At 40.1% G+C, this 21,408-nt stretch overlaps 1 pseudogene; it reads left to right on the forward strand.

Moving 5' to 3' along the window:
- The first annotated feature begins 7,281 nt into the window (after positions 1-7,281).
- LOC124979486 (40S ribosomal protein S6-like) lies at positions 7,282-7,902 on the forward strand (annotated as a pseudogene).
- The last annotated feature ends 13,506 nt before the right edge of the window (positions 7,903-21,408 follow it).

Genomic DNA, 21,408 nt, shown 5'->3' on the forward strand with positions numbered 1-21,408 from the left:
GGCAGTCAGCAAGAGGGCCTGAGGGAAGCTACCCCGTCTAACCTGTCCATTGTGTAATACGTCAGGAACTCCATGTGGGCCAAATAACCAGTGACAAGGCTAGCCTGAGGAAAAATATTATCTTTGTTCTTGAGATTTGCAGAACTAAAAAGCATCTCATGACTAGGCAATTAGGACCGGATGCACATCATCTGGCCTACCCACTGTGAGAAGGCACCCACCAGTCTGGGAATACCCAATGACGGCCTATTATAAACCACTCTTAAATCAACTTCCTGACAAGATAGACTTTGGATAAGAGTTTTCCATCTTCTTGTTGAGCCAGCTTTTCAAATAAAGTCCCCTTCCTAGCCTTAACACCTTGTCTCTTGACCTGATTGGCCTGTCATGTGGTGAGCAGCTGGACTCGGGTCTAATAACAGGCTGGGTTTGGTTTTGCTGAGTATATTAGTAGCATGTCCTCCTGCCTTGAGGAAAGTCAGCTTGCTGGCTTCTGTTCTTTGTCGTGTTCCCTAAAAGGGAAATTTTCTGAATGACCATTCCCTAATTTGGTCTACCATAGACCAGGACTACCTGCAAAGCTAGTATTTTTTCCAGGAAGGTATTGAACTTAACATGTTCAATTCTTCTCAGCATTATTATTGACAATTTGGGCTGGATAATTTTTGTTCTGTGCATTGTGGAATATTTAGTAATATCTCTGGATTCTACATACCTTGTACCAGTAGTACCATTACGTGCCCAAGTTGGGACCAAACTGTCTGCCTTTTTTTTTTTTTTTTTTTTTTTTTGGTACTGGGGATTGAACCCAGGGGCACTTAATCACTGAGTCACATCCCCAGTCCTTTCTTGTATTTTATTTAGAGACAGGGTCTCACTTAGTTGCTTAGGGCTTTGATAAGTTGCTGAGGCTGGTTTTGAACTTACAATCCTCCTGCCTCAGCCTCCGGAGCTGCTGGGATTACAGGCAACGCCACCATACCCAGCATTTCCTTCCTTCTTTCTTTTTCTTTTCAGTGCTGCGAATCGAACCCAGGGTTTCATGCATGCTAGGCAAGCACTCTACCACTGAGCCACATCCTCAGTGTCCAAACTGAATTTAGATATTGCCAGATGTCACCTTGGGGTCGGGGGTGGGGGGTCACTGCTATTACTATTACTCTAGATTTTGGAATGTAAGGATCATAATTATAAAAATTAATGATCTTATCTACTAATTCCATCATCTGTGTCCACTTTGTTGAGTTTCAATCGCTTTTTCTTCTTATAATTTTTTAGCTTCTTCACATACTTTATAGTTATTTTATTAGATACCAGATCTTATGAATTTTACTTTCTTGAGTGCTGGATATTTTTATATTTCTATAACTATTCTTGAGCTTTGGTCTGGGATTCAGCTAAGTTGCCTGGAAAAAGTTTGATTTTTTTCAGGTCTTGCTTTTAAGCTTTGTTAGGTGGGACCAAAAACATTTCATCTAGGGCTAATTTTGTCTTATACTGAACAAGACTTTCTGGGTACTCTACACAATATCTGCTGAATTATGAGATTTTCTAGTCTACATGGTAGGCATTGGGCCTGTGTGAACTCCTAGTATGAATATTTCCCCCCCATGATCTAGTGTAGTTTCTTCAAATGCATGTGCTGATAAGTACTCAGCTGAATATTTGAAAGAGGCCCTGGACAGTTTTGGGTCTCTCTCTCTTTCTCTCAGAAGCTTTCTTTTCTCTAGTAATTTGTTTTGCAAACCAGCAGCTTTATCCTCTCCCAGTTCCATGTTCTCAACTGGGGGAATCACTGGACTCATCTTGGGTCCCCACCCTTCCCTGTGCTGCAACTTCCAGTACTAAGCTGGGGCAATCACTGGGTTCACTTGACATGCTTCTCATCTCTCAGGGATCATTGTCTCATGATCAAAGTCTTGAAAATCATTGTTTCTTATATTTTGTCTTACATATTTTTTTCTTTTAGTTGTTTTATGCAGAAGGGAAAATCTGGTCTCTCTTACTCCATTTTGGCTAGAAACAAGTATGCAGTACATTAAAGTTTTTAATTTATTTGGAATTTATATGGGTGGTAAACTTTTTGAGTTATTGAATTTCTGAAAATAACCATGCCTTGTTCTCACTGTTTATTGAAAACTTTTAATGGAAACAAAATTTTTCACTTAATATAATTTTTACTCCAAACATCTTTTCTTTGTTTTCAATCATCCAATTTTAATGATAGGAAGACTGGTATTTGTTTGATTCTTGTTCCTTTGTAAATGACTTCTTTTTTCTTTGTAAAGAATTTTAGAATCATCTCTTATCTAGAGTGTTCTGACATTCACAGTGATCTACTTAGGTGTGGATTTTTGAAAAATAGTATCTGTAAAGTCATGAATTGATAGACTAATTTTAATTTTATAACCTACCTATTATAAAATAAATATGTGATGATTAAGATAAAAAATTTGTTCATGCCATCTAAAACCATCTCCAGTGTCATCAATGTTACCTCTATCATCTTTTGGAAAACTTTAGGTTAAAGCATAGAGTTAAGAAAAATTATAACTGATTATCAGAGAAAATTCTGAATGGGTAAAGATTACTGGAAATATTCTCCATGAGTTTTGTGTAGGTGATCCTTTGAAGTTTTCTGACTAGATATGGGTCTGTGGTTTTCATCATCTTTGACTGGACAATGTTACATTGAACTATTAAGTTATGGAAAACTGACCATGCAAATGAATCTTGCCCATAGACATGAAAATAAATTATGGCTGGTCAAGATGCAGTTAACTAAGATGATTCCAAACATTATTTTCTTTTGTCTGTAAATATTGATCAGTTTTTCATCTATTGGAAAATTCACTTCTGCATTCTTGATGGATGTGTTTGTTCTTTGAATTTTCCCTTGAACTGGTTTTAATGTCTTACTGTTTCTCTCATTAATTAATGAGCTAAATAAAATATTTGACATGTATTTTTATATGTGTATGAGGGTAATGATTCTGCCTTATTTTTAAAATTATCTTTTATATTACTATACATTGTTATTACACATTTGAGAGGACTTGAAAAACATGTCAGAATGGCCTTTAGAACAGAGCACATTTTTTTCTAAGTCCTGACTTAGTATCAATTCCACTATGACAATCTGAAAAGTCACCTGTTTTCTTAAATAAAGTTTTGTTAGTGCATAGCCACTTTGTTTGTTTTTTGGTGTTCCTGGGGATTGAACACAGGGCCTCCTGGATGCTGGGCAGACACTCTATCACTGAGCTTCTTCCCTAGATCCCATTTATATATTTTCTCTGTCTGCTTTGTGCTACAAAACCAGTTAAGAGTTACAATAGAGACCACGTGACCCACAAGTCTAACCTCTTTTTCCCTGAAGTACTGGAAAATAAACCCAGGGTCTCATTCATGCTAGGCAAGCACTCTACTACTGAGTTATACCCCTAGCCCTTTTTATTTTATTTTGAGGCAGGATCTAAATTGCCCGGGCTGGCCTTAAACTTGCCTCCTGCCTCCTGCCTACTGTCTCCCCATAGCCTAAGATATTTACTAACTTCTACTTACAGAAGGATTATTGATTTCTACTCTCTATTATGACACCAACCTGCTTTAGCTCATTAACTGTAAAAAAAAGTTATTACTTATTAAAATTGAAGACATTGGATTTTTCTGTACCTCAAAATGGATGTCCATGTGATTTGCAGGGATCAAGGAAACTTCTGTATTTGGGGAGGCAGAACAGTATGGTGTGCAATGTCTCCCACTGGCTTTGAAGTCAAAGTAGGCTGGCTTTGAATCCACACTTAGTTTCTTTCTTTTTTTTTTGTACTGGGGGTTGAACTCAGAGGCACTTTACCACTGAGCCACGTCCCCAGCTCATTTTATTTGTTTTATTTTGAGACAGGACCTTGCTAAATTGCTGAGGCTAGATTTGAACTTGTGATACTCTTGCCTCAGCATCCTGAGCTGCTGGGATTACAGGTGAACACCGCCACACCTGGCTCAGGCTGTTCAACCTTTTTAAGCCTGTTATCTCATTCATAAAAAGGGTTAATGATCTCTCATATGGTGGTTGTGAGAATTAAATGAGTTACTATATGTAAAAAGCTTAGTACTCAGAACAAGACGTTCATGTTGTTATTGGATATAAACAAACTTTGGAAAGAACAGAACAATAATAACTATAACCGGTTTATAACCCTCAAAATAAAGTCTGATATCTATTGCCAGTCTGCCTGTTTTCAAGATTGTCTCCACTATTCCAGTACATTTCTCTTCTTACATTTCAAGAGACGAAAGCTAACTATATGGTTAGTTGCAGCACACTAAGAAGAAATCTCACTAAATTAGTCCTAGCCAAAGTCTTATCCTTAGTGTGGTAGACTGATTACAAAAATTTGTCCAAATTTGTCTCTTCCCAGCTTCTGTACCCTTTATGATGTGACTCTGTGGTTTCTGTCATCTAGAAATGGAGTTTATTTTTCCCACACTTACATCTCTATTGGCCTTACTACTCTATTACCCAACAGAATGCAGCAGAAGGGAACATGCCAATTCTGACCTGAGTTCTGCATTCCTTTCTTGAGTTCTTTTGGAACTCAACCTCATCATGATAGCAAAGCCCAAAGATAGATTGCTAGAAGATGAGAGTGCAGAGATGAATTATCTTGGCCGTGCTCTCAGCTCCCAACTGACCTGACAGCTGACCTGACATAAGTGAACCCAGCTAAGATCAGTCAAGCCCAGTCAGGTTCTCGGAGCTGTCTAACCAACCCATAAACTCATGAGTAAAAATATTTTCATATAATAAAATATATAAGTGAAAAATATCTAATAACTTCCATAATTGATTCTTGGCTACTGAATGATTGTTTTTGTTTTGTTTGTGGTATTGGGTATCGAACCCAGGGCCTTAGCACATTCTAAGCAAGTGCTATACCATTGAGCTCTATCCCAACCCTAAATGATTGTTATTTGGAGCTCTTGGTTTGGGGAGTGTTGAGCATACATATCCCAGCCAACTAAATAAATTGTTCATCTGAAAATATGACCCTGTTGTATCAGGACATTGCCAACATGATCAACTCATATGCATACTCAAGTAGGAGATTTCCTATGTAATGTTTAGACAGAATTCACAATTCTTAGCCACAAAGATTATGTAACAGTATCATAAGAAATTTTAAAGTAAAGAGTGTAAGTAGTTGTTCCATCTATAGGACCAATTCTTATAATTGGGACCATTAGAATCCAAACATTTGCATCACAAAAGGATTTAAGTCCCTACTGCTTAGCCTCCTGTTTGGAAACAGCAGTTAACAGAACAAAATCTGAGTACTGCTGGAGAATGCACTGTTCCTTGGGACTGGAACAAGAAGTGGTGTGATTATATTATGGCACATTTTTCCCAAGGTAGCTGAAAACAGAATAATATTCTCTCTGGATCCCTGGTGTTTCCCTTATGATTTTTTGGGGGGGAGGGTACCCAAGATTGCACTCAGGGGCACTTGACCACTGAGCCACATCCCCAGCTCTATTTTGTATTTTATTTAGAGACAGGGTCTCACTGAGTTACTTAGCACCTCGCTTTTGCTGAGGCTAGCCTTAGCCTCCTGAGTTGCTGGGCTTACAGGTGTGTGCCACCGCGACCAGCCTCCCTTATGATTTTAAGGATGACTATGAGTTTCTCTCTTCCACTGAACTGAGACTCTGCCATCCTGTCTTTTTAGGACAGTTCTTTTTGCTCTGGGCCTCAGTTTCCTCCTATGTAATATAATGTTATTTGGATGATTTCCCAGATCTCTTCTATCCTTGTGATTTCATGTCAATTTCAGATACCTTTTTTTTCCCTTAAGTTTTGCTCTTACTCATCAAACATTTATTTATGTTGATTATATTCCAGGCATTTTGCTAGTCACTGGAAATACAGCAGTGAATAATGAGACATGGCCTCTGCTCTCACCCTATTATAATAACAAAAATGGCACATCAACAACAATATGTGATATTGTGTTATAGGTTCCAAAACAAAACATGTTTTTGTTTTTTTGTTTTTTTTTTTTTTAGTACCAGGAATTGAACCTGAGGACACTGAACCACTGAGCTACATACCCAGCCCTTTTAAAAATTTTTTATTTAGAGACAGGATCTCTCTGACTTGCTTAGGGACTCACTAAATTGTTGAGACTGACTTTGAATTTGTGATCCTCCTGCCTCAGCCTCCCAAGCTGCTGGGATTACAGGCTGTCCTACCATGCCCGGCTCTAAAACACTATCACAGGCATTTTTCTATTTGACCTTCGCTGCAGTGCTGTTAACTGGTTAGGACAAGTATTACAATCTGCATTTTACATATGAAAAAATTCAGAAAGAGAAACATTAAGTATATCGATCAAGGCTATGTGAAACTGTAGTCTTAGAACCACTTAGGAGTGAGAATTTTTCTTTTTCTACTGTATTTGGGATTGAACCCAAGATCTTTTGCATGCTAGAAAATCACTCTACACCTGAGCTATACCCCTAGTCCTAGGAGTTAGAAATTTTGATCCTGATTATTATTATTATTATTATTATTATTATTATCATTATTATTATTTGGTGGTTTGTTTTTTGTTTTGTTTTGTTTTGGTTTTTTTTTTTTTTTTTTTTTTTTTTTTTTTGGTACCAGGCACTGAACTCAGGGTCATTAACCACAGAGTCACATCCCCAGTCCTTTTTATTTTTTATTTTGAGACAGGGTCTCACTAAGTTGCTTAGAGCCTCATTAATCTGCTGATCTTGTGATCCTCCTGTCTCAGCCTCCAGAGCTACTGGGATTGCAGGCTTACGTCACTGTGCCCCCCTGATCCTGATTATTTAAAAAAAGAAATATTATGAAATATTTCAAACATACTCGAAACTAATAATACAACAAATCCCACATACTTATAACCCAAATGTAAAGCTATCAAGATTTTGGCCATATTTCCCTTATCTTCTTGTTTTTCTTTGCAGAAATATTATAAGCAAATTCCAAAGATCATGCCATTTCAACACTTTATACTCAAATATAAATCTTTAAAACTTAAGGGTATTATCTTAATGGCACTACAGTGCCACTTTCACACTTAATAACATCAATAATAATAATTATTTTGTCTCACTTAGATATAATTCTCGATGTTCCTTTAGGTAGAATGAAGTTCAAAAATCATTTTGGTATTCAGTCACACACTAACCAGCCAAACATAGTATAAATTTGTCTTAAAACAGTAGCGTAGGTGGGCAACCAACTGCTCCAAGATGAAGTTGAGTTTCTCCTTCCCAGCCACTGGCTACCAGAAACTCATTGGCATGGACAAAGAACGCGAACTTTTTATGAGAAATGTATGGCCACGTAAGTTGCTACAGACGCTCTGGGTGAAGAATGGAAGGGTTATGTGGTCTGAATCAGTGGCAGGAATGACAAACAAGGTTTCCCCATGAAGCAGGATGTCTTCACCCAGGGCCCTGTTTGCCTGCTGCTGAGTAAGGGGCATTCCTGTTATAGACCAGGGCGAACTGGAGAGAAAGAAAATCCGTTCCAAGTTGCATTGTGGATGCCAATCCAAGCGTTCTCAACTTGGTTATGGTAAAAAAAAGGAGCGAAGAATATTCCTGAACTTACGGATACTACTGTACCTCGTCGACTGGGACCCAAAAGAGCTAGTAGAATCCGCAAACTTTTCAGTCTCTCTAAGGAAGATGATGTCCTCCAATATGCTGTCAGAAAACCCTTAAACAATGAAGGTTCAAAAACCCAGGACCAAAGCACCGGAGATTCAGCGTCTTCTTACTCCACGTGTCCTGCAACAAAAGCGCCGGCATATTGCTCTGAAGAAACAGAGAATAAGGAAGAGGCTGCAGAATATGCCAAACTTTTGACTAAGAGAATGAAAGAAGCCAAAGAAAAACAAACGCCAGGAACCGATTGCCAAGAGGTGCAGGCTGCCCTCTCTGAGAGCTTCTACTTAGTTTGAGTCCATCAAAAATAAGTTTTTAAGAGTAACAAACAAATAAGATCAGACCTTCAAAAAAACAAAAAAAGAGTAGCTTGGGCTAGGGGTGTAGCTCAGTGGTAGAGTGCTTGCCTGGCACGTGTGAGGCACTGGGTTCAATCCTCAGCACCACATAAAAGTAAATAAATAAAATGAGGGTATGGTGTTCATCTACAACTAAAAAAATGCTAAAAAGAAAAGTAGCTTATTGATTTCTAGGTCATCCCTCCCTTTTTCCTTAGTATCTCAGTCCATTTATGCTGCTATAACAGAATACCTGAGACTGGATAAATTATAAAGAAAAGGAATTTATTCACAACAGTTCTGGAGGATGAGAAGTCAAGGATCAAGGGACTGGCATGTTTGGTGTCTAGTAAGGGCCCAGTCTCTGCTTCAAGATGAAGCCTTGAATGCAGGTACAGTGGCACATGCCTATAATCCTACGGAGGCCAAGATATTAGGATCTCAAGTTCTAGGCCAGTTTGGGCAACTTAGTAAAACCCTGTTTCAAAACAAATGGGGCTAAGAACGATGCTTCATTGTAGAATGCTTGCCTAGTATGTGCAAGGCTCTGGGTTTGATCCCCATCACAGAGAGAGGAAGAAAGATGAAGGCTTCAATGTCCACTTCTGCAAGCTCTTTTTATAGCAACATCAAGTTCTTTTTATAGCAACATCAATCCATCCTTGAGGGTTGAACCTAATATTTCCATTAGGCCCCACCTTCCAGCACTGTTGCAATGGGGATTAAGCTTCCAACACACAAATTTAGAGGGGACAAAAACACCCAAACCATAGCACTTACTGACAGAATTTTTAGCTAGAGACATGGTCACAAGAAATAAAGCCTTCCTGCAGCTAGATGTAGCTAGAGGAGTAAATTTTAGTCATGAGACTGAAGTGTCATAACTGAAGTGTTGAATTGACCTTCTAGAAATGTTCTGAAGGAGAGACAGGATGTTTTCTTTGCTGACTAGAAGGTAGAAGCAGTAGCTGGAATTTAAGCATCAAGACCTATGAGACTGTGCACTAAGTAAAACAGGCGAGGTGTTCAAGAAAGGAACACTTCCTAATGGTCATGAAGTTTCCACATCAGTTTAGAAGTATATTTCTATTCCCCATATTTCAAGCCAATGATATTTGACTTTCTCTAATTATTTTGACATAGGTAGCCAAACAGACTCTAGCTTTTACATATATCTGTATAGTTTTTTCCTTATCCCTCAATTTTGGTAGAGCTAGACACAGAAAAATGGTTTAGTTCTTGAGCTAATGATTCTTCAACTAATATAACTATTAACTGAGATATAGTCCATAGAACTTGATGTTTTAAAATGATAAAGGCAGGGCTGGGATGTAACTGGCAAAGCACTTGCTAAAATGATAAATGTTAGCCAGGGGTGGTGGTGCACACCTGTAATTCCAGTGACTCAGGAGCTGAGGCATGAGGATCAGGAGTTCAAAGCCAGCCGGGGGCAGTGGTGTATACCTGTAATTCCAGTGGCTTGGGAGGCTGAGGCAGGAGGATATAGAGTTCAAAGCCAGCCTCAGCAGAAGTGATGTGCTAAGCAACTCAGTGAGACCCTGTGTCTAAAAAAATACAAAATAGGGTTGGTGATGTGACCCAGTGGTAGAGAGCTTCTGAGTTCAATCCCCAGTAGCCCCCCTAAAAAAAAAAAAAAAAAAAAAAAAAAAAAAGAGTTTGAAGTCAGTCTCAGCAACTTAGCGAGGCCCTAAGCAACCTAGTGAGACTCTGTCTCTAAGTAAAAAATAAAAAGGGCTGGGGATATGGCTCAGTGGTTAAATGCCCCTAGGTTCAGCTCCTGGTACAGCCCGGAAGGAAGGAAGAAAGGAAAGAAAGGGAGGGAGGGAAGAAGAGAGGAAGGAAGGAAGGAAGATAAATGTTCACCTTCCAATACTCTTTTCCCTTGGGACCATCCTTTATATACAATCAACATCTTTTCTGCCTTCTTAATTTATAAACTACACAAATATCCTATTGTTTAGTTCTTAAACGTGTTCTATTCCTAAAGTTTGCAAAGAAGGATTTGGAGAAGGCTGGGAGAGGCCTGAAATTCTGAATAACAAAAATTGAATGTTCAAACAAGCTCAGTCTCTTGACCTGCCTCAGAGCTCTGAAAGCAAATCACAGATTTCAGAGCTAGTCTGGGTGAACTACAGTGAGCTGTCACAATTGATGTAGTCATTATCAGAAGATCACAGTATATGTACAGAAGTTCAAATATTGTCAACAGTTCTACATTTAAAAGGTTTCTTATGTAATTTTACAGCTGGTAAATCAACCCCTGATGACATAGTGAAATAGGACCAGAATATTAAAGTATTTAAACATGGGTTTTTAATTTATTAACCAAACATTAGAACATTTCCTCAGTCTCTATTCATATTTTAAAAAAATAAAAGGAAAAGGAAAAAACCCTGAAATATCAAAGAAAAATATTAAGTTTTCTTTCAAAGATGCAGGCTGACTTCTAACATTCTAAATCTTTGGATTATGTCATCAAATGGAAGTTAATAAAAAAGAATGCACAACTGAGACATTGGATTTTTTTAATCAATAATTCTCTCTCTGGCACAATATACCAAATTTTATTTTAAAGAGATATACATGACTGAATAATTAGATCATCACCCTCAGTTGTGGTTCTTTGAACCAATAAGAAATTCCAGTAGAATTCTGGATCAGTTGCAGTTCATTTGCTTATGAGAAATTCAAAGAATTGTAAGGCACTTACTGAACTGTACATGTGAGAACATAATGCCAAATAAAACACTGCAAATCTTACACTTTTAAGAAATTATTAGAAAATAATTCCTGATATAGAAAGCATAGGGAATATGTAAAATCCTGCTTTATAACTTAGTCTTTGAGAAAAGACTTTCTAATTTTCAAATACCTGAGACAATAAAAAATAACTCTCAGATGGCCATTATCTGCACATAGGAAACTCCCCTAAAATGTATATATACATATCATTGCAGACTGTATTTTCAAAAAGTGACTTGTTTCCCAAGTGTTCTTTTTACAATATGACCTTAATGTTTCTCCCAAAGGAAAGGCAGAATTTATGTCCTTTTCCCTTAAACAGGGGCAAAGATTTGTGACTGTTTCAACCAAGAGAGTACTGGAGAACCATGCTATGTAAATTTGAGGTCAGATCACAGAAATGCCAAGTGTTTCATCTTGGTCTCTTAGAAACTCACTGCAGGAAATCATCTGTACATTATGAGGAAGTCCAAAGCAGCTTATTCAGAAAGACCACGTGATAGGTGGTCCAACTGATGGCCAGCTTTACTGGCCAGATATGGAAGAGAAGATGCACTTAGTAATTTCAGTTTCCAGTCCTTGAATCCTTTCCCAGACTGTGACCTGACTCCCAGCCTTTGAGACTTCCCCACTGAGGAAGTCTATCTATCTATCTATCTATCTATCTATCTATCTATCTATCTATCTATTTTGTTTTGTTTTTGTACTGTGGATTTCAACCCAGGGATGCTCTGCCACTAAGCTACATCCCAAGTCCTTTTTATTTTTTGTTTTGAGAGAGGGTCTTGCTCAGCGGCCCAGACTGACCTTGAATTTACAATCCTCCTGTCTCAGCCTCCCAAGTCACTGGAATGATAGGCATGTGCCACCATGCCCAGCCCCACTGAAGCTTTAGATGTCATGGAGCAAAGATGAGTCATCACACTGAACTCTACTTGAATTCCTGACCTACAGAATCTGTGAGCATAATAAAAAGGTTGCTTTATGCCAATAAGTTTTAGGATGCTTTGTTATTCAGCAATAGTAACTGGAACATATGTGTTACCTATAAGCAATATTAAAGATAATACTTCTAATTTCTTTAAACTTCCCCTGGATAGACTCATATAATAAACTTCATATGTTTTCAAAGTAGTCTTCAAATGTAAAATTAAAAAAAGGGTGGGAAAATAGTAATGTTCTGTGGTAGAGCACTTGCCTAGCATATGCAAGACCCTGAGTTCAATCCCCAGCATCATAACAACAACATATGACTCTTATATTGCCCATTAAAGAAGACCAAGGCACAGAAAAGATGCCATTCATTCATCACATGATTTTTTATTAACTAGAACTAAGACCTTCTGTCTTCCAGAAATCTTTTCTCCAAAGTAATGCTGTCAGCCAAATTAGCCATATTTCATTTTTTGTTCAAATTTGTGTCATTATGAGTAATTTTTTCCTTGAGTTCTAGGCCCTTGACTCCCAATGTCTGCTGAGCTTTCTACTTGAATATTCTACCATTATCTCAAACTTAGCTGGTCTCAAACCAAATCCATGGTCTTCTTTGTAAATCTGAAAGAGAATAATAAAGCAAATGATGCAACATGTTCAAATCTGGTGACTGTGAATGTGATAAAGGATAAATCATAGTGTATCTTTGTAGGATTCTTTTTTTTTTTTCCAGTGTGGGGAATGAACCCAGAGCACTCTACCACTGAGTACATTTACAGCCCCTTTGATTTTTTTTTTTTTTTTTTTTTTTTTTTGAAACAGGTTCAGTGTCTCACTGAGTTGAGAGACCAAGAGCCTGGACTTGAACTTGGGATCCTCCTGCCTCAGCTTCCCAAGTAGCTAGGATTGCAGGCATGTGCCACCACACCTGGCTTATATGATTCCTGTAACCTTTCTGTAAATTTAAAATTATTCCTAATTTAAAAGCTTGTTTTAAAGGTGGGGGATGGCAGCACAGAAGGGTTGGAAATAAAAACCAAATCATCTGCACACTACTCTAATTCTGGTAGTGAATGTGTATTGTTACTGGTGCTGAAACATTTCAGAGTAGTGCTTTGTTCCTGTTTTCCTCATTCTTCTACTTAATTAATCAATATTACTTTGTCTTTATGTTACTGTGGACATTTTCCTTTCTTTTCTTTTTTAACTTTCCAATATCTAGTGCCTCTTCTTCTCGTTAACAGTGTACAGTGCCAGAGCCAAGATTTTCCTTTGGAGAAACATTCTCCAGTTTTGAATCTTGTATAAGGGTATAGTTCTATCCCTTCCTTGATTCCAAGAATGAAAATTTAACCCAGGTGTAGCATCTCTCAAAAGGTCAATCAAAAAGTAGTAGTTTTTTTTTTTTTTATTCAGTATCCTATTAATCTTTTTAGAATAGGTTGCGTTTGCTTGTTATTTCCACAATCCCACAGTGTAGTTTTTTTTATAATTGTTCAACTAGTTAAGAAAAAGTACTGATACTATACTGGTTCTCCTCTTTCTTTCTTTCTTGCCTTAGAGAGAGAAATATGCATGTATTTGCAAACAAATATTGTTCAGGAGAGCTTACTATAGAAAAATATATTTTTTGCAAATAGAGTTGATACTATCTCTCTTTTTTTCAGTTCTCAGCCTAGCTTAAAATTTAATTCCTCAAGTTAATTTTTTAAAAAATTTTTAGTTGTAGATGGACACAATACTTTCATTTTATTTATTTATGTGGTGCTGACAATCAAACCCAGTGCTCCACACATGCGAGGCAAGCGCTCTGCCACTGAGCCACAACCCCAATCCCCTCAAGTTCAAATATTATACTTAGGTAGGGCAATCTAAAATACAGTCCCAAACACTGGAATCGTCATTCTTTCAAACTTTGTTGAGCCATTATATAGCAAAGTGACTTCCTTTTTTAGAATTTTTATATTTTTAAAAATATTTTTTAGATGTTGATAGACCTTTATTTTATTCCTTTATTTATATGCAGTGCTGAGAATCAAACCCAGGTGCCACACACAAGCTAGGCAAGTGCTCTACCACTGAGCCACAACCCCTGCCCCAATAATTTTTATATTTATTTATTTTTTATCTTCTGCAGAACGACTAAATAAATAAACCCCAGGAAACCTCCCAAAAGGAGAGAGCTTACTAACAGAAGCAGAACCAGCACTCTTTTGCCACATTTTGATTTATACACACCATAGCTCCAGGTTTTGAAACCTACCTTCCTTTTGAGGTTAAGGCAGGAGGATCACAAGTTTGAGGTCAACCTGGTCAATGTTTTTTCTGATTTTTTAAAAAATTTATTTGTTCTTTTTAGTTATACATGACAGTAGAATGTATCATACATACATGGAGCATTACTTCCCATTTTTGTGGGTGTACGTGACGGGGAGTTACACTGATGGTGTATTCATATAAGAACATAGGAAAGTTATGTCTGATTCATTCTACTGTCTTCCCTATTTCTATGCCTCCCTCCCTTCCCTTCATTCCCCTTTGTCTAATGCAGTAAACTTCTATTCTTCCCATTGGCCTTTGTTTTTTTGGGATTCAGCCTGGCAATTTAAAAAGGGCGAGGGGTGTAGCTCCATGGTAAAGTGTTCCTGGGTTCAATCCCAGTACTAAATAAATAAATGAAGAAGGAGAAGGACGTAGATCGTAGATCTATCTGCATTAGGAGCATGATGGTGAGGGAGGTTTTGCTGAAAAGCAAGTGAATATTGTTTGCCAACATTGAGAGTCCAGTTGCTCCAAGAAGTCCTAACGTATACCTTTTTCTCCTTGTTGATTCTTCTCTACATTCTTTGAATGTCAACACACAGCTTATGAAATCTACAAAACTCAATGCGATATGCACCACACCCTCTCTCATTCTGTTCTCTCACTAACTAGCACCATTGCCTTCTTTGGCAATGGCACACCTATCAGGTATTTCCAGAAAGATTTCATAGTAGATTATGGGCTCTTCTACTCCCTTTTTTCCTCTTGCTCAGTCCCTAGGGACTGATCCAATGCCCTTTAACCATCCCCCCTCTTTTTTTCTTTTTGTCCCCTTTCTTTTAATAAATGAAGCCTTTAGATTGTTTTAGTTTTTCTTCTCACCTAGAAGCTCCACTGTCAGGTTGAGGCCCTTGTATGGTATCCAGTGATCAACACTGAATTCCATCCTTACTGGTATTTGCTCCTTGGAGGTGAAAAAATAAATGTTTTATAAAGCTCAAATTGGCCTTATCAAACAAAACATCTGCTAGATCAGTGAATGACTGGTGACAGCAGGAGACAGCAGTGCTGGCCTCTCCAATAGAAGTCACTGCAGTTAATGGAAGCTATTATGGGAAAATTCTGGCAAGAAGTTTTCTTTTTCTTTTTTTTTTTTTTTTTTCTCCTCCAGACAGCTAAAATTTTTTTAAAGAAAAAATGTATTCAGTTGCTAGGGTAACTGTGGTTTCAAAACTACTGTAACAAAAGCCAGATATCACATATCAAACTACCAAATTGTTAATTTGACTGGTACTTTAAAATAACTACTTGAAAGAGATGTTTTCTACTTATCTAACTATAGAGAACAGAAGTAAGTGGAGAACAAGAAGAAAATGAAGAAAGAGAGATAAAGGAAACTGGTGAATTTGTTTAAAAGGTGTTTTTTGCCTTACTAAATATTTTTTGGAAATAAAAATCCCTCATGTTATAGATACATTTGCACGCAGGAATTATTTAGATTCAAAACATGAGGAGGATACTGGGATATCTTGTTTCCAATCTCTATACCCAAATTTCAAACCCCTACTAGGTTTTAAGTGAATGATTTTCTGTGGATGCTTGGTAAAGAAACTGGTTACTTGGAAGAGTCATGCATGATCTGAAATCTTTTATGGATGATTGTGTTTTCCTGTGTCTTGTTTTTCATCAATTGATTTAAAGGGAATATAATAAAGCTGTTAAGTGCTTGAATTCTGGAGTTAGATATAGCTAGGACTGCAATCTTTTTCTATCCTTTACTAAATTCCTTTAACCTCTCTGAGCCTGTGTCTTCATTTTAAAATAGGTATCAGAGCCAGGGTACAGTGGCACATGGCTGTAATCCTACCTACTCTGGTGGCTTAGGCAGGAGGGTTGCAAGCTCAAGGACAACTTGGACAATTTAGTGAGACCTGGTCTCGAAACAAAGAGAGGGCTGACTAGGAGTGGTGGCACATGTCTATAATCCCAGTGATTTGGGAGCCTGAGGCAGGAGGATCAGGAGTTTAAAGCCAGCCTCAGCAACAGTGAGGCACTAAGCAACTCAGTGAGACCCTGTCTCTAAAAAATTCAAAATAGGGCTGGGGATGTGGCTCAGTGGTTGAGTGCCCTGAGTTCAATCCCTGATACTCGCCCACCCTCCAAAAAGAGAGAGGTCTGGAAATGTAGCTCAATGGTAGAGCATTCCTGGGTTGGATCCCCATATAGCAAATGTATAAATAAGGCTATCAGAACAAAGGACTGATTCCAACAAATAAAATTGTAAGGAAAAAAGAAGGAAAGTCTCAATGTAAAAAAGAAAAGAAAAAAGAATAGAGAAAGATCTATAAGAGACAAGAGGCCATCAACTAAATGTCATATGTGGCTATTTAGATATAATTTAAAACAGTTGTAGCAGAGCATGGTGGTGAATGCCTGTAATCCCAGGAACACTGTCACAAGTTCAAAGACAGCCTCACAACTTGGCTTAGGCCCTAAGCAACTTAGCAAGATCCTGTCTCAAAAAAAAAAAGGAAAGAAAAAAAAAAAAAAAAAGACTCTGTCTCAAAACAAAATATATAAAAAATGGCTGAGATGTGCTCAGTGGTTAGGCACCCCAGTTTCAATCACCCATAACAAGAAAAAAAAAAAAAAAATCCAACAATTATCAAAAATCACTTATGAGCCAAGTGGAGAGAGTTGAACATCAACTAGATGTTTGATAGTATTAAGGAATTATTTCAAATGTGTTTAGTATGATTTATAACATGATATGGGGTTTTTAATTATATTTTGATATTTTGAAACATATTGAAATATGTTCAAAGAAAATGATAAGATGATGTTTGACATTTTCTTCAAAACTAAGAGGAAATCAATGGAATACAAATGAAACAAGTTTGGTCAGGAAGTAACAATGATGCTAGGTGATGGACATTCAGGGGTTTCTTAAAGTTTCTCTCTACTTTTAAATATATATGTTTATATTTTCTACATATCTCTTTTAAAAGAGATATCATTAATACCTGATGATTATTGGTGAATTCAATGAAATGTGGTGTGTAATACATTTAGCAGAATGTCTGGAATACACTCAATAAATGTTTGTTACTCCTGTTAGAAACAAGGCCTTTTCTTTCCCACATATGGAACTATGGAAGCCAGACCATGACATGTATTGCTGACTGTGGCTGCTAACCTTACTCGTTTCAAAATAGGCAGCTGCTAGCTGTTATTGCATTCTTCCTCACCTAATCTGATTCTGTACTAGGACCTGTGCTTCCCCCCACCCCACACACTATAATTCTGTTTTAGAGTGGCTATTGATTTTGCTTTAGTTTCACAGTGTTTTAACTAGGAATACTATTTCAGGGGCAAGTGGAAGCCAACAATATTTTTTAGCTCATCTATTAATAAATATTGAGCACACTGCTAAAAATTTCTTTATGTAATTTTGTGTTAGCCTTCCTAAGAATAATTCAAAGTCAAAATGAGAGGAGAAAACTGACAAAATTTGAGGCCTGGAAGATCACATTATGTGGGGGGCCTTAACTCACACCTAGCTCCTGAGGTCTCCAAAGGGCTCTGAAGGATCCCTGGCTCTCAGCTTTCTTGCCTTTCTTTTCCTTGTCCTAGCTGACAAAAAAACACAATCCAGAAAAGGCTGACATTCCTAATCAAGATTCTGAAACCCTGTTCATCTGTCCTATGACCGAGAGGCAGCCGTGGTGTGGACAAGGTGGTGAAAGATCTGCGTATATGATAAGGAGAGTCCCAGGTTGGAGTAGCTTGGGGCCCCACAGAGGGAAGACTCAGAATGAGATTATAGAAAGAAAAAAGCTTTGGGGATTACACTGACATTTGTGTTTAATTTCCCTCCTGTTCCACATGCTATTCAACTTTTAAAAAAAGAAGAAAGCAGTTCTCATATTCGAGAACTGTTCAATTTCAAAAATTAAAAACAGGCAGCTGCCATCCAATATCGTTGGCCCTAAATTCAAACTCCGGCTGTAATTTAGTTTGGGAGTTGTGCCGACACCCTAAACTTGCAAATGATGAGAGTTTTGAATCCTGCTTACATAAAGCCGGACGATCCATGTAGGGCGGGTGTCTGGTTACAACCCGAGTTATTGGTTGTTTACATCCAACGTTCCCGGGAATAGAGGCGAGGGAGAGGACCAGGAGAAACAGAAATTCCCGGTAACCAAGTTGCCTAGGGAGAAGAGTTAGTGCTGCAAACTTGAAGGTCAGTCTCCTGGGTACCTTTTCACGACAACTAGAGAGATCGGATTATTTCCGCAGCCACTTGGAAGCTAACCCTTTCCCTGCCGAGGCCAAGAGGCCCTCACTTCAATCTTGCATTAAGGAGCCAAGCTGCAGTAGCGAGCCCACACCACCCCTAGCTGAGGCGGACCGTCCACCGCCTGCTGTGAGTTCCTTACCTTTTCCCCTACGATAAACTAAGGTCCTCTTAATTAGGAAACAATAGCTATTTAAGAAGAAAAGCAGATAACTCGCGCTGCGCTCGCCCAAGTGTGGCATTCTCCGGAGTGCCGGCACCCCGCCCCAGAGAAAGGAACTCAGCGCTGGGAGCTGCAAGGGTGGAGAAGAGGGAGCTAGCGTGCGGGGGCCCGGGTGTCCTGAACTTGGGGCATCCGGCCTCTGGGGCCCCGCCTCCAGTCTTACCCCCAGGAGGGGACAAGCTAAGTGAAGAAATCCCCTTCTCAATGCGGCAGATTTGGGAGGAGGGATCGGGAGCTGTAGGAAGGGGGCGCTGAGCTCTGGGTTCTGCCGCTCCGAAATCCGGGTCTGTCTCCAGCCTGGCCTTAGACCCCAGGGTCGCAGACACGTTCCTCGGAGGGCATCGGTTTGCGAGCGCGGTTTCACAGCCATGAAGTTCCTTTCTTGCACTGAAAGAGCCAGCCCTCGACCCCTTGCAGGGTGGAGATTCCTTCGGTTCCCCCTTCCTGGTTTCCCGGGTCGGAGAAAAGATGTGGAATTAGGCTGGAGTGAATATTTCGCATGCTCTATAATTACGCACACACTGAAATCTTCACCGTTGACTTAAGTTACTTGGCATTGCGAGGGTTGGTGCCCTGCATATTGATTAAACGTAACCTCTATTTACCTAAACAATAAATGAAGAGATTAGCAACGTTCACTTGATCACAATAATGGGGTTAACAATTAAGGGGCAATGCATCCCAGATGTAACCAAGCCTATGAAAGACGTGCAGGCGGGCAGCGGACTTCTTGAGGAGGGGCACTTGGGGGGCTGTAGTCTCGTAGATACCCAGCGCTGTGCAGAGCAGGAAGCCACACGGAGGCATTGCAGGGAACTGGGGGTAGGGGGGAGGCCCAACCGCGTCTAGGCTATCCGACCCCGTAGGCACGAAGTTGGTTTTGAGGGACTTGAACGCCCCCGCTTCCAGGGAGGTATCTGGAGCTCTAAGCCCGCCTCCCCGCGGCGATGTCACCTGCCTCAAGGCCGCCTCTCTTGCTCATGCCTGGCTGGGAAGGAGGATGGACGCCGCTGGCAAGTGCCCTGGTGAGTGTGTCTGTGTCATCAGTGTACTTTCTGCTGTGACAACCGAAGCGGAGGGAAGAGGAGGCGCACGGGTCTAAGGCGTGTGGAATCTCCCTCTATACCCGCCATTCAATACTCCAAAGACAGTCAGGGTGGAAGATATCCACTTGGACTCTGGAAGGGCATGGACATCAGTGGGTGTGACAGAGGAGGGCAGCCTGCCAGGGCGGGGTTCTAGAGTGACTGAAATCAAGAAAGCAAGGACTTGTCGACCCAGGACAGGCCTATCCTGGGGGAGATGTCATGTGAGTCCTTGAAGGGAATCTTACAAGCCAGCTTTCTCAGCCTCCCACTGGGCTATAGCGGTCTGAGAGGAGATCATACTGTAGGAGGAGATTGAAAAGGAATATAAAAGAACTAAGAGAATAACTCAGCAGAGTGGAATTCGGGGACATAAAGGATAGAGCAGGTGGGTGTTTGTGAGAGAAATCATAGTCCACCTAGGAAGATTTCCAATCCTGAGTTCCCATCGCATACTGGCTGCAAAAGACACATGCATGTTGTTTCTCTGCTCTCTTCTGCGTCCCATCATCAATCCGGAATGCTTCCTATTCCACATTTAGACACAAACAAAAGGATTTGTCCCAAACACCCAAGAATAAGTCAGGACGAAGCTCCTTCCCGCCAAACTATGGCCAGGAAATAAACAGCGTCTGCCCAGACTCTAGGCGCAGAAGCCCGGGAGAAAACTAGAGTGGTTAAGAGGATCTGGAGGATCGGAAGGAGGGAGGCAGGAAGAGACCAAGAGAGAAGGTTGGGAAGGAGAAGAAGGAGGAGGAAGAGGAGGGACCAGCAGGGGCGGAGTCGGACTGGGGTGCTGGGGTTCCGTTGTAATCGTCCCCTCCCTGCCCAGGTTCTTTCCACTCCTTGGCCCCTTCCCCCATTTCAAAGCTGTAGACAGACTAGGGGCGGAGGGGGTTAGACAAAGGGAATTCTCCTCCTCTGGGACGGGTGAAGTGCGTCTGTCCTTTCCCTGCAGGCTCTGGAAAAACTGGCAGGAATTTCCTTGTCGTGAGAAGACCGACGAGTGCGGCAGAGGAGACAACTACAAACAGACTTTGGACTGGGAAGGAGGGCGGGAGGACCGGGCCGGGGCCAGCCTTGATCGCTTCAGCACTGTTGTAATTTGTCCCCACAAGATAGATTAAGCTGGAAGTCAGTCCTAGCGAGGAGTTCCGTTCAGCGGAGTCCCCTCCCTCCTTACCCCCCTCGGCCGCGTCATCTCACTCCCGGAGCCTGGTCCCTACTCCTCCCCAAGTCTCGCCTGAAATTTCAAGGACTAATGATTCTGTATTCCTGCAGTGATTAGGAGGCCACACGGTTCTCCAACACTCCGTTAAACAAATATGTAAGTCATCCTCCCTGTCTCCGGGGACAGACCCGAGGAAAGGAGGCAGCTGGGACCTCTGCTGGCAGTGTCCTCCGCTAGGGAAGTCGTGTCTCTGTGACCTTCCGCGGCTTCGCACTGTCTCGGTCTCCCTCAGTTCTTCCTTAGAAGAAAGAGGGGCAAAGAATATGCATCTCGCCACCCACCGGACAAGCCGGGGAACCCATGTCTTTGCTTGAAAAGTTTTCTAAATAAATCACTCTGGTGGTTCTAAGCTGTGGTGAACAGAGACTGGGACAGGCTCTTCTCCACCATAGCGTCACGGATATAAAGGATACGGAGGCATCCTCCCCCACCTCTTTCTTTCTTCCTCATATAAATCAGCCATATAAATCATTCGCATTGTTTAAGGTACATTGATCAATCTAATGGCTTGTAATAGGCTCCTAATTGCCACTTGCAGAAGCCTGCAGGCTCATGTTTCTAGGGGGAAAGTTCTG

Source organism: Sciurus carolinensis, chromosome 3 (assembly GCF_902686445.1).
Source record: "Sciurus carolinensis chromosome 3, mSciCar1.2, whole genome shotgun sequence".
Classification (NCBI taxonomy): domain Eukaryota; kingdom Metazoa; phylum Chordata; class Mammalia; order Rodentia; family Sciuridae; genus Sciurus; species Sciurus carolinensis.